The sequence below is a fragment of the Petaurus breviceps genome, unplaced genomic scaffold (genome assembly GCF_028583685.1).
Source record: "Petaurus breviceps papuanus isolate PSGF00001 unplaced genomic scaffold, PetGlider_PUasm1.0 126, whole genome shotgun sequence".
NCBI lineage: Eukaryota > Metazoa > Chordata > Mammalia > Diprotodontia > Petauridae > Petaurus > Petaurus breviceps.
Window position 1 is genome coordinate 74,382,118 of NW_027185655.1, and position 15,315 is coordinate 74,397,432.

At 36.7% G+C, this 15,315-nt stretch overlaps 1 pseudogene; it reads left to right on the forward strand.

Annotated features, from left to right (window-relative positions):
* Positions 1-550: 550 nt before the first annotated feature.
* On the forward strand, positions 551-11,585 carry LOC138171108 (stress-70 protein, mitochondrial-like; annotated as a pseudogene).
* Positions 11,586-15,315: the final 3,730 nt, after the last annotated feature.

Sequence of the window (15,315 nt, forward strand, 5' to 3'; positions counted from 1 at the left end):
TGGTAGAAGGTTTCTAATTCATTGATCCTGCAGTGCTTAACCCTATGCTGTGTAACATTTATATTAACTATGATTTGGACAAAAAACATGAATGGATGATCATCTAATTTACCAATGACCTTAAAGCATCTGGAATAGATAATATACAGGATACAAGTCAGAAACAAAAAGGATCTCCACAGACTAGGGCATTGTTTTGAATGAAATAATATGAAAATCATTATGGATAAAAGTCAAGTCTTGCACTTGGGTTAAAACAATCAATGCAAGTATAAAATAGTGAAACCATGGTTAGACAGCAGTTTTCTGATAAAGATCTGGGAGATTTAGTGAGCTGTAAACTATATTTAATTAAGACTGTAAGGAATGAGTCAGCAGAAAAGCTAATTCAGATTTCAGCCAAATGAAGAAAGGCACAGCTTCCAAGATTACAACAGTTAATAGACCCACTGTATTTGCCTTTCACCACACTTTATCTAGAATACTGTGTTGAGTTCTGGATGCCACAGTTTGAGACTCATGGGTCTTGAGTATGTGTTATATGAGGAACATGGCATGGATTAACTACAGAGAAGATTCAAGGAGGTACATAATAAGTGTAATTATATTTTTTAAGGGATGTCATATGGAGGAGGAATCAGACTTGTTCTATTTGGCCCCAGAGAGCAAAAAGGAAGATTTGAGCATGGAGGTAAAACTTCCTAACAGTTTATTGGTGGTGGTAATGGCAGTGGTGTTCAGTCATGTCTGACTCATTGTGACCACATTTGTGGTTTTTTTGGCAAACATACTTGAAATGGTTTGCCATTTCCTTCTCCAGATCATTTTATAGATGAGGAAATTGAGGCAAACAGGGTTAAGTGATTTGGCCAAGGCCACACAGTTAGTAAGTGTCTAAGGTCAGATTTTAATTCAGGTCCTCTTGACTCCAGGGCCAGCATTCTATCCAATGTGCCACCTGGATCCCAGGTATCCAAAACTGCATTGAGAAATAGTACATTCCCTTACTTTGTGGTCTTCAAAAAGAGGGTGGATAACCACTGGTTGTATCTATTATAGAAGGGATATCTTCCACATTTGGGTTGGAATCGATAGCTTCTGAGGTAATGTTCAACCCTCAAATTTTGTGATTCTATGATGTGTATTAATTGAACCAATGGAGTTGAAATGTGTTCAAGGGGAGAGAAGACAGGACCTGAATAGGAATATCATAGAATTTAGAGTCGAGATCTCAGAGATCATCTGAAATCAAACTTCTTCACTAATAGTTGAGGGAAACCAGGCCTAAAAAGAGGACATGACTTGTTCAAGGTGATGCAGGTAAAAAATACAGGAGTTATATTTTGAACCCAAAACTTCTGACTCCAAATTCAGTGACTTTTCCACATTGCCATGGTACAGAGGGAACAGCATGTCCAAAGACTGGGAACTAAAAAATTGTAAAGTACAGTCAGGGGATAGCAAGTAGACTGTTTTTGTTGAAACACAGGGTGTATAAAGTGGAGTAAATAGAGCTAAATCTAGGATTATAAGTTGGAGACAAACAATGAAGAGCCTTAAATTCCAGGGAAAGAATTTTATACTTTCTGGGTAAAACAAAACATAGGTTTGAGAATACAATCAGAGATGTTTTGGAAAGAGTAGTATAATAGCAATGCGTAGGTTTGGTTCAAGGGACAAAACACTGGATGCATGAGAATATGAGAGAGAAGTTTATAGAAATTTATTTGTGTAGTAATGAGAGACTGAACTACAATGGTGACTGTTGGAACAGAGATAAAAGAATGAATATAAGAAAAACTATCTCTAGAGAAATGACAAAACTCAATATGTAACACCAGGTAAAAAATGTCAAAGATGACCTTGAGGTTGAAACTGAGCCTAGCTGAGATAATGATGGTACTATTGACATAAATAGAAGAAGGAGAAAAAAAGGACTTGGGGGGGGGGGGGGGATGATGAATTCCATGACATATATGTTGAACTTGAGGTTTAGTGGAGATATTCAAGTGGAAATGACTTGCAAAAAATGTTTAAGATAAAATGAAGGTATGAAATTGTGGGTAGAATAAATGAGGAATGCCTCCATCCTGCTTCTGATATTTACTGGCTATATGGCTTAGGGCAAATCACTTAACATCTTGGTACCTCAGGCAATTCTCTAAAAATAATTTAGTAAGTCAGAGATTAATTTCATCTGGGTTGGTGGAAAAAGCTTCAGAGGAGAAGGTGAAGGAGGAAGAGGAAAAAAGGAGAAGGAAGAGAAGGAGGAGTAGGAAGAGAGAGAGGAGAAGGAAGAAAAGGAGAAGAGAGGAAGGATGAGGAGGAGAGGAGGATGAGGACAAGAAGGAGGAGAAGAAGGAGAAGTAGGACCAAGAAAAGTAGAAGAAAGAAGAGGAGAATAGAAGAAGAAAAGGAAGAGGAAGAGGAGGAGGGAGAATGATGATGGGGTGGTGGTGGTAGCTAACATTTATAGGGCACTTTAAAATTTGCAAAGATTTTTTTCACACACACTAATTATTTCATTTAATTCTTCTAACAACTCTATGATGTAGATGCCATTATTATTTTTGTTTCATAGATAGAAATGGAAGATTAAGGAAATTAAGTAACTAACCAATGCTCATACAAGATGACATACAGGAAAAGTATCTAAGGAGGGATGGGAACCAAGGTCTTCCTGACTCCAAGTTCACAACTGTAGTAGGAGGAGGAGTAGAAGGAATAGGAGAACAAGGAGTAAGAGTAGTAGTAATAGTTGTAATAGTAAATTATGACGATGATAGCACATACAGATGGAGCAAAGAATAGTGTCAAATGACCTTTCATGGGAGGCACTGGCATGAAATCAGCCTGGTTGATCTCAACTGCCACATACATATGTTTGAGGAAATGTTTAGGATTGCACTTCTTGACTCCTAAGGTATTCTGTGAAAAATGGACTCCATAAAAGAGGTAGTGCCCTTTCTCCTCTACTTCCCTCCTCAGATGTCTAAGCAAAGTTTTGCCCCTGTTGATGCCTTACCAAAAGAAGTGAACTACCTGGAAATTGGAAGCACCAACACAAGATCAACAAGGGAGACACTGTCAGGCTGTAAAATCTCAAAACTGCACCTAACCTTAGTTAAGTTATAGAATTTTAGGTACTTATATATTAGTTAGTTATAGAATGTTAGAGCTGAACAAGGAATTTTAAAGATCATTAAGAAAGATGTTCAATGATTTTAGAAAGACATGGAAAGACTTGCATGAAATAAGAACAAAATGAGCAGAACCAAGAGGACATTGTATACATCAACAGCTATATTATTTTAAGAAGGATTTTGAGCAAATAAGGTATTTTGACTGTTATGAATACCCAAATTAATTATAACTATATATAATGAAGAAAAATGCTATTTATATCCGGAGAAAGAACTGACAAATAGAAATGTGTGTGTGTGAATGTATGTATTTCTGTCTAATGGTAGCCATCTCTAGGGTAGGGGACAAAGAAAAAAAATTTGCATAACAATTTTGTTGAAAGGAAATAGAAAGCTGTGCATAGTACACTGCTCACAATGTCTAATTCTGGTTTCACTCATTATCTTCAATTCTTGACAAGTAAATCCATTAATATAGGGGCCAAGTACTATAACACAACTATCAATTTCCCCCTAGCATGCTCCATAGTTCTCTATTGGCAGGAGGTCATAGAATCACAGGTCCAAGACAGGAAGGGATATCAGCTACTGTCTAGTAACCAAACTTTTCATTTTACAGATAATGAAACTAAGGCCAAGAGAAGTCAAGTGAGTTGACTAAGGCAACACAGGTAATAAGCTGTTAAGTAGGGTCTGAAGCAGGTCTTCTGACCCTTGAGTCAATATTCTATCTACTGCACCATGATCTTAATAAATATCCCTTCAAGTGGATTGCATTGAAATATTAACCACAACTTAAATTAATTTGTTTTAGTTGGAAAGGGAGAAAGGGAGAGGAATGAATAATGTGAAATTTCAAAAGAAAAATATCTCAAACTAGAAGGAGGAGGAGGACAAGAAAGAGGAGGATAATGAGGAGGAGGAGAAAGATGGGAAAAAGAAGAAGAAGTATTAGAAGAAGAAGAATGAGGACAAGGAGGAGGAAGGAGGAAGAAAGATATCAAACTCAAAGTTGATACTTATTTTCAAATAGCTTAATGAAGCTGGGAATTCAAATCCTTTAGAATTAAAATAAAAACAAAACACCTCAGGACACTGACCTTGAGAATATAAAGTTCTTTGAAATAAAAATAGAAAAATATTTATCATTGTAATTTTCATGTCTCTATTTTTTATGGTGTATATGTGAGTAGATGACAATGGAAGGGGGTAAACAGGAGGGCCATCTGTGGAACAGGGTGAACATAGGACTTTAGATCTGTCCACAAAAACTCTGAAAGTTGTTGGTATGAACCCTGCTGTCATTCAATCATCAGGAAATAAAAGCATTGAACTTGGGCTTGGGGTGGTGGGAATTCATGGAGTGGTGGAGAAATAAACAACATTGTTCCTTTACTTCCTCCATTGCTGTGACTTTGGAAGTGACACAGATTCCTCTTTAAATTCAGAGAACCTGCTAAGGGTGAGTGAGGAAAAGTGACATTTTTTTTCCACAGATGCATACTTCAGCCTTCAAAAGGAGCAAATAGTTGGGCTATGGTGAATGGGCATGTGAATCTAACTTGCTTTATACCTAAAACAATTAAAGCTGGTTTAGTGACTCTGGAGACATTTTTAGCTTTCTGTTGTACAGTCAGAAATTATTAATAGTACTTTAAAAAAAGTTATAGAAAAAATATTCTCAAGGAGGAGAAAATTTTAAACTGATGCAAGTTAAATGAAGTTATAGGTTTGACAGCAAATGTTACATGCTTTTTATTATGAAAATAATCTTTCTTTTGAAAATAGTATAATATGACAAAATTTTGGTTTCCAAGTCTTGACTGAGCAATTTGAAGATACGTGTTCAAAAACATTGATCAAATTGTAAAATACCTGAGGTATCCTGTGGACAAAGATTGGACCATACCACTCCAGTATAAGATCGAAAATTCCATAATTACAGCATAAAAACTTGCATATTGAAAGTTTACTATCTGAATTAGAAAGTATCAGTAGTTTAAAATAAGGATCATTCTTCAAGAAATAAACAAAAGTGTGAAAAGTTTCAAAATGTGTTTTTTTTTTAAAGCCATGTAATGGTAATGGGGATTTGAAGATATTCTCTACCCCTTGTAACTGCAAGCAAACAAGTACTTAGTTCCTTGTTTCATTGAGCCTCAGCAATGATTATATCAAGTCTTTGTTAAGAAACAGAATTTATAAAACCCACAGTGGGAGGGAATTTCCAAAGACAGAAACAGGGAGGAGTTACTGTATCAGCAATGCCATATTCACAATGCCTATAGAGATTACAAATATGCTGATATAATTATCCATCACAAAATACGTCAGGTTTGCCATTTGGGGAAATAAACTAGAAAATTTATTAAGATACCAAAAGACTGAGTCCCAAAACCAGAAAGTGAAAGCCATCAGAGTAGTTATGATATTGGCACAGGTAGATAAAGTAGAAAACACCCACATTTTCAAGCCTTTAAAACAGAACAGGCTACCTCAGGCAAAGGTCCTCCTCTCCCCACTCACAGCAACCACCCAGCGTCCTGGAAGCACGCTCCCAGCAGCTCCGGCCCCTGGCAGTCCTCAGCAGGAGTCCTAACTCAAAAAAAAAAAAAGGCAACTGCCGCCAACTGCCAACCGCAGGACCGTTAGCTCGGCTTTTCACTTTCTCTTGCTCTGCTATGTCAGCACGTCCATGGCGCATGGGAGATCTTTAAATCCCATAACCCTTACAGTTACTGATCAGATAAAAAGCTAAGCACAAGCTGAGAAAGTGCCAGAACTGCTGGAAATAAGCAGCAAGGAGGCTGAGCAGCTAGTGTGACTGAGAGAGGGGAGCCTGTTTTGTTTTGAAGGCCTGACAAAGAGAAGGTTTGGGAAGGCTTGGGAATGTTGGCGTTTGCTGCATTGGTTATGTGTACCAACTTAGTGAGCACTGTGATGATTTGGCTTTCTGATTTGGGGATTTGGCATTCTGGTATTTGAATAAATGTTTTGGGGTTTAGGTTTTTTTTTTTTTGCTTTTTTGCCTTTTGGAGGGAGAAGTAGGGCAATTGGGGTTAAGTGACTTGCCCAAGGTCACACAGCTAGCTTTTGTGTTAAGTGTCTGGGTCTGGATTTGAACTCAGGTCCTCCTGACTCCAGGGCCAGTGCTCTATTTACTGAGCCACCTAGCTGCCCATGAACAAATGTTTTGATTCTGTCCTCCATGTGAAAGCCTGTTACATTTTGTGATTCACAAAAACACCAGCATAATCAGAGCTACTGTGGGCGCTGTGAATATCAAATTGGTGTAATAAGCCATGAATTCAATTTGGAAGAATATATAACCTGAGTGTAGTATGTATCTGTAAGATCCTATTTATGTCCATAAGAGAGAATCTCAAAAAAGCTAAAGATAATTTTTTTCTTCTAACACAAGATATTATGATAATAAAGAGATGGTAGAGAAGAATAAGAGAGAAGACTATTTTTAGGACCATGATGATACCTAAAATTTCCTTCATGCCAGGGGGTACTTTTCTTCAAACAAAACTGTAATCATTCTCACCTCTAAGTTGATGACAATTATATCTCTATCTCTAGGCCTAACATGTTCCCCCTAATCCTGTCCTACATATATTATTGTATGTGAAATATTTGACATGAATTAAGATATCCATAAACAGTTTCCTCTTTTTACCTTCTTACTTTATAATCCCCTGCCACAACCCCATATTATTTATTCATTCATTCCAGTCTTCTGCTGGTCAAGGCCAACCACTCTACATTTACCCTACCCATCTTCTCCAATTGATTATTCCCCCTTTTCTTTGATCTCTTTTCTTTGATCTATGATCTATTCTTATGATCTATGTTCTCTTTTCTTTCCCTAATACGTAATCTCTACATATCTACTCATTCTTTTGCTGACAACTACAAACAGACTTATCTCTACAATATTAAAAAAAAGTCACTGAATTCTTCCACTCACACAAGTTATTCTAAATTTCTTCTTATTTTCTGAGTTAAACACCTGAAAGACTATTAGTACTTGGTATCTCTATGTCTTCCTCTCTCACTGTCTCTAAACCCTCCTCAATATGGCTTCCAACTTAATTATTTACCGAAAATTTTTCTTTCCAAAGTTATCATTAATCTCTTAATTGCAAAATCTAATGCGATAAACATGATTATGCCTCCTAAACATTCTTTTTCCCTCAAATATTTCTATTCTCCAAGACATCCTTCATATGACTGCCAAATCAATATTCCCAAAGCACATTTAACTCCCATGCTCAAGAAACTACAATAGATCCCTATTGCCTATAATACAAAATACAAAAAATGGTGTTTAGCACATTCTGTAACTAGTCACCCTTTCTGAAATAATTATATCTTATTCCCCTTAACACACTCTATATTCTAACTCATTTGGTTAACTCAGTGTTTTACATAGATGAAATCTTTATTCTCCTATCTTTGAACCTTTACACTCACTGTCCTCCATGCCTTCCACCCTTTCTTATCTCTGCCTCTTAAAATTTATTATTGTTATTTAGTCATGTCCGAGTTTTTGCAACCCTATAGATCTTACTATCCATGGAGTTTTCTTAGTGAAGATACTGGAGTACTTTGACATTTCCTTCTCTAGATAGATTAAGGAAAACAGGGGTTAAATGACTTATCCAGAGTCACACAGCTAGTCTGAACCCAGATTTTAACTCAAGTCTTCCTGACTCCAAGCATAGTGTTCTATCAACTGAGCCATGTACCTTCTGCTCTTAAAAATATCTACATTCTTTCAAAACTAAGCTCAACTGATATATTTCTATAACTCTTGCCTGATATACACACTCCAAAGTAGTTGTAGCATTAACATCTTAGTTACATGGGATCATAGATTTTCATACTTTCAAGGTGACAGTCAGAGCATCTTTATTTGACAAATAAAGATGAGATTCAACAAGGTTGTATAACTTATTGCCATACAGATTCCACAAGTAGAAGGCAAATACTGGGATTTGAACTCAGACCCAATGATGTAAAATCCAGTATTCTTTCCCATGTGCTCATCTTTTCCTCTCTCATATTTTCACGACAATGTCAAGAATGAGTTATAACCAGATAACTAACTGAAAACATTTTGTTTTATTATTCTCAGGGTCTACCCATGGATCCCATACCTGCACATAAAAGTGGAACATCACAAGCACTTCACTTGTACTTATCAATAATATGTAAATGTAAAACTTAACATAGCTTCCTTGAGTTTTATCCAGAACAAATGACATGTTCCAGGATTTTTAGCAATTTAAATTTTCCATTTGATCCAATTTTTGCCAGTTAAATCACATCTCTTCCACCAATACTGACCTGTCCCTGCAGCAACAGCATTTATAATCTTTCCAAGTGATAATAAATACTTTGGTTGCGAAAAAAGACTACACACACAAATGACTCAAAGAAAAATGTTCATCCTCCCAATATGACCAAATCAACCATTTTATCTTCATCTTTTTGTATCCTTGACATTTACTAATACATCAATAATCTAGTTAGTACTTAAAAATACCTTCAACTTTTTATGTTAGCTACTGATTATCTCTAATTAAGTTGACTATATACTAACAAAAATGGGATTAATGAGAGAATTAAGTTGAGAACTTTGGCCAATTAAATAGCAGAAAGAAAATGCTACTCTTTAAAATTTATATTCAGTATGTACTATTAATTTGGAATGTTATGTCTAGATCTTTCCAATCATCCCAATGGGGCTGAGACTTAGACAAATGCTATGCCATAGTTGCTAACCTTGGCTGTCTTGGGAAGGTTTTATTGTCATAGACTATCCAAACATCAGAAGACTGACCCCAACCAACCAACATGAAAATAATATTCATAAGCCAAGTTACCCAAGACAGTATAGTTTTAATGGTCAATCTTGATCCAAAAGAAAAGATGATAAAATGCACTTCCCTTATTTCCTTGGAGAAAAAGAAGACTTGCTGGAGAATGTTGTATATACCATCAGATTACTGGTTAGTTTTTCTTAGCTCTTTTTCTTTGTCACAGAAGATAGACTTAGAGATGGAGTCTTTCCAGAAATGATTAAGATGCATTGAGGAGGCCCCCTGTGCTGGGTGGTTTTATTTAGGGAGAAAAGAATACTAGATATCACATCACCTTTGAAAATTCAATGAAATAGAGAAATCTTTAGGCTCTTTCCACCCCCCTCGGTTTACTTCACTCCAACTCCTGCCCATCAGACTCAGCACAGGGCTCAGCAACAGCCCCACTGCTGCTGCCCTGCTGAAGGAAGCCATCTCTCAGGACCTGGTTGACAACCCCCACCAAGATGGCTGAAATGGTCTTAGTCATGAGGCTTTTCAAATCATTTGAAGACAAGACTACATATCTGAGGCAATCAAGGGGGCCCTTATTGGTATTGACTTGGGTACAAGTAATTCTATGTGGCAGTAATGGAAGGGATACAAGCAAAGGTTTTGGAGAATGTTGAAGGTGCCAGAACCACTCCATCTGTTGTAGCTTTCACAGCAGACAATTGTTGGTATGCCTGCCAAAAGCCAGGCAGTCAACAACCCAAATAACACATTCTATGCTACCAAGCAACTCATTGTCCATTGATTTGAGGATTCTGAAGTGCAGAAGATGCAAAAAATGATTCTTTCAAAATTATACATTCCTCCAATGGTGATGCCTAGGTAGAAGCCATGGGAAGCTATATTCTCCAAGTCATATAAGTGCATTTATATGGATGAAGATGAATGATACTGTAGAAAACTATCTAGGACATTCAGCAAAAAAAAAAAAAAATGGTGTTAGCACTGTGCCTGCTTGTTTCAATGATTCTTAACAACAGATCACTAAAGATGCTGGGCAAATATCTGGCCTAAATGTACTTCAAGTGATTAATTATCCTATAGCTTCTGTCTTGGCTTATAGCTTAGACAAATCTGAAGACAAAATCATTGCTGTCAGGACAACAGTGTTAGGTGGCACAGCGAGTAGAGCACCGGCCCTGGAGTCAGGAGGACCTGAGTTCAAATCCGAATTCAGACACTTAATACTTACTAGTCATGTAAACTTGGGCAAATCACTTAACCCCAATTGTCTTGCCTTCCCCCTTCCAAAAAGCAAAAAAAATAAAATCATTGCTATGTATGACTAAGGTGGTGGAACTTTTGATATTTCTATCCTGGAATTTCAGAAAGGTGTCTTTAAGGTGAAATCTACAAATGGGGATACTTTCCTAAGTAGTGAAGATGTGGACCAGGCCTTGCTCCAGCACATTGTGAAGGAGTTCAAGAGAGGACAGGATCTGACCTGAACAAAGACAATATGACTCTACTGAGAGTACAGGAAGCCTCAGAGAAGGCCAAATGTGAGCTTTCTTCTTCTGTGAAGACTGACATCAACTTACCATATTTGACTATGGATGCTACTGGGCACAAGCACTTAAATACAAAGCTAACTTGAGCTCAATTTGAGGGCATTGTCACTGCTGTTATCAGGAGGACTACTGCCCCATGCAAGAAAGCCATGCAATTAAGCAAGAGTGATATTGGAGAAGTCATCCTAGTTAGTGGCATGACCAGAATGTCCAAGGTTCAGCAGACAGTACAAGAACTCTTTGGCTGGGCTCTTAGGAAAGCTGTCAATTCTGAAGGAGTGGATATTGGAGCTGCCATTCAGGGAGGTGAGTTAGCTGGTGATGTCACAGATGTGCTACTTCTGGGTGTCACTACCCTTTCTCTGGGTATTGAGACATCAGGAGGTGTCTTCACCAAAATAATCAAGAGGAACACAACTATTCCAACTGAGAAGAGCCAGGTGTTTTCTATAGCTGCTGATGGTCAGCCACAAGTGGAAATTAAAGTGTGCCAAGGAGAGAGAGAAATATCTGCAGACAACAAGCTTCTTGAACAGTTTACTTTGATTAGAATTCCACCAGCCCCACATGGAGTTCCACAGATTGAACTTACATTTGATATTGATGCTAATGGGATTGTACATGTTTCTTCAAAGGATAAAGGCCTAGGATGTGAACAAAAAATTTTGATCCAGTCTTCTGGTGGATTAAGCAAAGATGACATTGAGAATATGGTTAACAATGCAGAGAAGTATGCTGAGGAAAAAAGAATGTGTAGAAGCTGTCAATATGGCAGAAGAAATTATTCATGATACTGAAAAAAAAGATGGAAGAATTCAAAGACCAACTCTCAGAAGATAAGTGCAATTAACTAAAAGAAGAAATCTCTAGAATGAAAGAGTTCTTGGCTCACAAAGATAGTGAAACAGGGGAAAACATCAGGCAGGTAGCATTTACTGTCCAAAAAACATAATTAAAGTTCTTTGAGATGGCATATAAAAAAGATGGCATCTTAGAGAGAAGGATCTGGAAGGTCTACTTCTGGGGAACACAAGGAAGATCAGAAGTAGAAGAAGCAGTAATGTCATGAATTGACCTTTTTTGGAACAGAAATTGGTAAAACATCGGTGAAGCCTGGGGAACAAGGAGTACAAGGACCTTTCTGAGCAGAAATTGGCAAACTGAACAAAAGACAGAAGTCTTACTGTGTTTTTGTATTATTGTATATATAATTTTCTGAATTTTAAAAAAAGAAATCTTTATCCTCTAACTTTTTGTGTGGATGGGGAAGAGTATCCATCAATACTGTTCAATTCCTAAAAGGGGTTTGTAATCCTATCTGCAGTATTTGCTAGGAATTTCCCCTGTCCAATTCTATTTTCAAGGCACTGGGAACTTCTCCCTTGAAATTCTGGCTGCCTCCTCAGATACACAGAATATCCTCTCTCATAACAAGTATAGGCCTGGTAGTAGCCTACCAAGGTGTCGGAGGTGGAGTTTGAATCCAGTATTTCCTAGCTACAAGTTCAGTATTCCATCTACTATGTCAAGCTACCTGTCTTCTCCCACTGATGATCAGATGGAATTCGCTAGCCTTGCTAGCATTGAAGACATGAAGTATCAATTTATGTCAATTTAACTTGGAGTGTCTTAGTGAGATCTTTCTTGAATTCTTCCATCAGTTTTCCCTATGAAATGGAAATAGATACCTTTTGTTTTCCTGGAGGTCTTTTTGCAAACACTCAACTTGAGCACTGCAATATGAGATGACCAAATGTCCTATGGATTTATATTTGTTTCTTTTGGATATATGGTACAACACCAGTTCTCTCTTTTCCCTTTCCTAGTAGAACTTGTGGATCATTCTTCATTATAACTGCCTCTTATTTTTATTATCTGGTTTAATTTAATATTAATATTGGCAAGATTGCTATAATCCATTTCCTCCAGTAGAATTTCCACTCACTCACAGATCGTCAGATGAAGATATCCTACTCAGAGGACTAGCAACTAATTGATTTTTAATCTTTTTTTCTTCACTATTCTACCATCACTGCAAAAGCATAGGGAGCATCATAGAGCTGAATCATTTTGTGTTTTTTGTTGATCCTTAAGTTCCCATGGCTGTCTACCAAATCTATTAGTGATGAGCTTCTCCATATGTCACTAGGTTGATAAAGGGAGGACAGGTACCATGTACTGCCAGTTAAATACAAGAAATCTTCCCAGCATGATAGAAATTGCCAGAGCTTGTACTCCAATGAAAAACCCTTTGAGACCCCAGGCTTGTCATTCTCATGCCTTGATAGGGCATTATAATAGGATTTGGTGGGCTGTGCACATAGTAAATATTTAATACAGATTGATAAAGAGAATTGAATCACATATAATACATGCTTGAGAACTGTTGAATTAAATTGATTGCTTCCTCTCTGCCTATCAACTTACAGAGATCCTCACAGCCTAATTTTTAAAAATAAGGAAGGTCTAATCCCATTGCCAAATACTTTTCCTTTCTTAGATCCCCTCACAAAGCCAAGATTGGTTATATCCTACAAAACCAATTTAATGCAATCCAATAAATATTTACCTAGAACCTATGTGCCAGATACTCTACTAAAGGTTGGCAGTTACAAATAAGAAAAAGAAAGATAGTCCTTGCAATCTAATAAGGAAGGGGATATACAAAATGGAAACTGAAAATGGAAGGGGAGAACCAGGAGGCACTCATGAAATATGATGTTCTTTAGAGTAGAAATCAAGCAGAGTCCTTGATATAAAGTGTAGTCTTACCTAGAAATTTCTTATCTTTCTATAAAAGAAGGCTTAGGGTGGAATATATCACTCTACCCTCCAGCCCTCCAATAGAGGAAGAGGCAACTAAGAAAACTGGCAAGGTGCTACATATCAAAAACGGAGTCAATCTGCAAGATTATTTGATTTCAGGTGATCAGACTATCCCAGTGGAGGCCTGATGTTGTGAGAGTCAAAATCAAGCAGAGCAGCTGATGAAAAATAAAGAGTATTTAAAAATGAGGTTTCATAATTGAAATAAACTTAGGTAGTTTCCAAATGAATCAAACATTTCCTTATGATTCTTTAGTGTTTTTGGTCCACAATGTGTCTCCCCACCAGTACCAACAATAACACCATGTTTTGCTAAAAGCAAAATATTAGAGTTTTCTTTATGGGTAGTAAAAAGTTTTCTTTCTCAGTAATGATGCCATTAAAGTTGTCAGCCAAATGGAATTGCCAAGTTACAGGATGACTTGAGATTTGAGGGGACTAACCAGGTATACTTTGGGCTAGATCATATATTGTACATCGAACTTAAATGAATCTATCTCAGAAAAGAAATTCCTATAATTTATCATGCTTTCCACCTTGCAAAATACAGAGGCAGTTGTACTGACCAAATTGTCTATCCTTAAATGTGATCAATAAATACTGCTTGAATGCAGGTAAAGTGGAACTCTGATTTTTTCATGAGTGCTCTTTGACAGAAAGTGTTCTTAAACACCCAAGACATCTGTTCTATGATGTTGTCTATAACAGAAATTCCTGACCTTGGCTGGAATTCCTTCAGGGCACTTTAAATTGAAGAGTCTCAACCTCAAGGAGGAAAGGTAGGGAAAAAAAAGGTCTTAACAAGAAAAAATGAGTTTTTCTTCATTTTCAGATTAATGACTGTTAGATTCAGTTGACAAATACTAAATATACTGATAGTGCAACACCACATCACTCTGCTGGATGCCTCTCTTTTGTACTTACCATTTAATATAATGTTTATATAGTATAATGTATAATAATAAATAACTATATGTTTTATCTTCCTGGTAGACTGCAAGTTTCATAAAGTAGGAAGGGAAATATCACATGTTTATTTTCACTATCCTCTGATTGAAATTTAGTATTTTTTAAAATTACAAATATAAAAAACAGCATGTTTCTAAGGTAGGGTCCATAGGTTTAGCCAGAATGCCAAAGGGGTTCATAACATAAAGAAGGATAAGAGTTCCTTCTCTGGTAGATAGATCTCTGATCTCATCTCATTAAATAGTTAGTGGATAACATGTTGTTCTTGAAGTTAAGAAGACCTAACTTTGAATCCTACATTTGCTAGGTAGGTGATGCTGAGCAAATTATTTCACCTCTCTCAGTCTTAGTTTTCTCATCTATAATATTGAGCAATAATAGCACCTATTTCACAAGGTTTTTGTTAAGACAAAGTGAGATAACATATGTAAAAGACTTTGAAAGTTTAAAGAACCATGCCTTAAAAGTACTAAATATTAGCAATTATAATTATTATTCAAATTCACACTCCCTTTTAAAATATAGATTGCAACCCACCCTTGCTTATATATCCTGTGTGACTTTGAACAATTTCTCCCCAGAAGTTACCCATTAGGTTCACTCAGTGCAATGGAAGAAGGTGGGTGTTATATACCACTAAATCGTTTGAATAATTCATGGGGCACATGAGCTATCAAGTGCTTATATGTCACTAACCACAAGATCAATCATTCTTTTTATGAATTTCTTTGCTAACATGTTTTACACTCTCTTCTTCATATTTCCTTGTTTACAGTGTTTACAAACTACAATTACCACAATGCATCTCTCTAATGCCCTGTGGATGGTTATCTACATCAATTCGGCAGAAATTTTCTTATTCTGTAATTCACAACCATACAATGTCACTGGAAGAAAATTAGTAATATAAAGATGGGCCTTTGATTCAAAGAAAAGTTTAGTGTTAGTGGAAAAACTTTGCATTCTCCCAGAAGTTCACTTTCT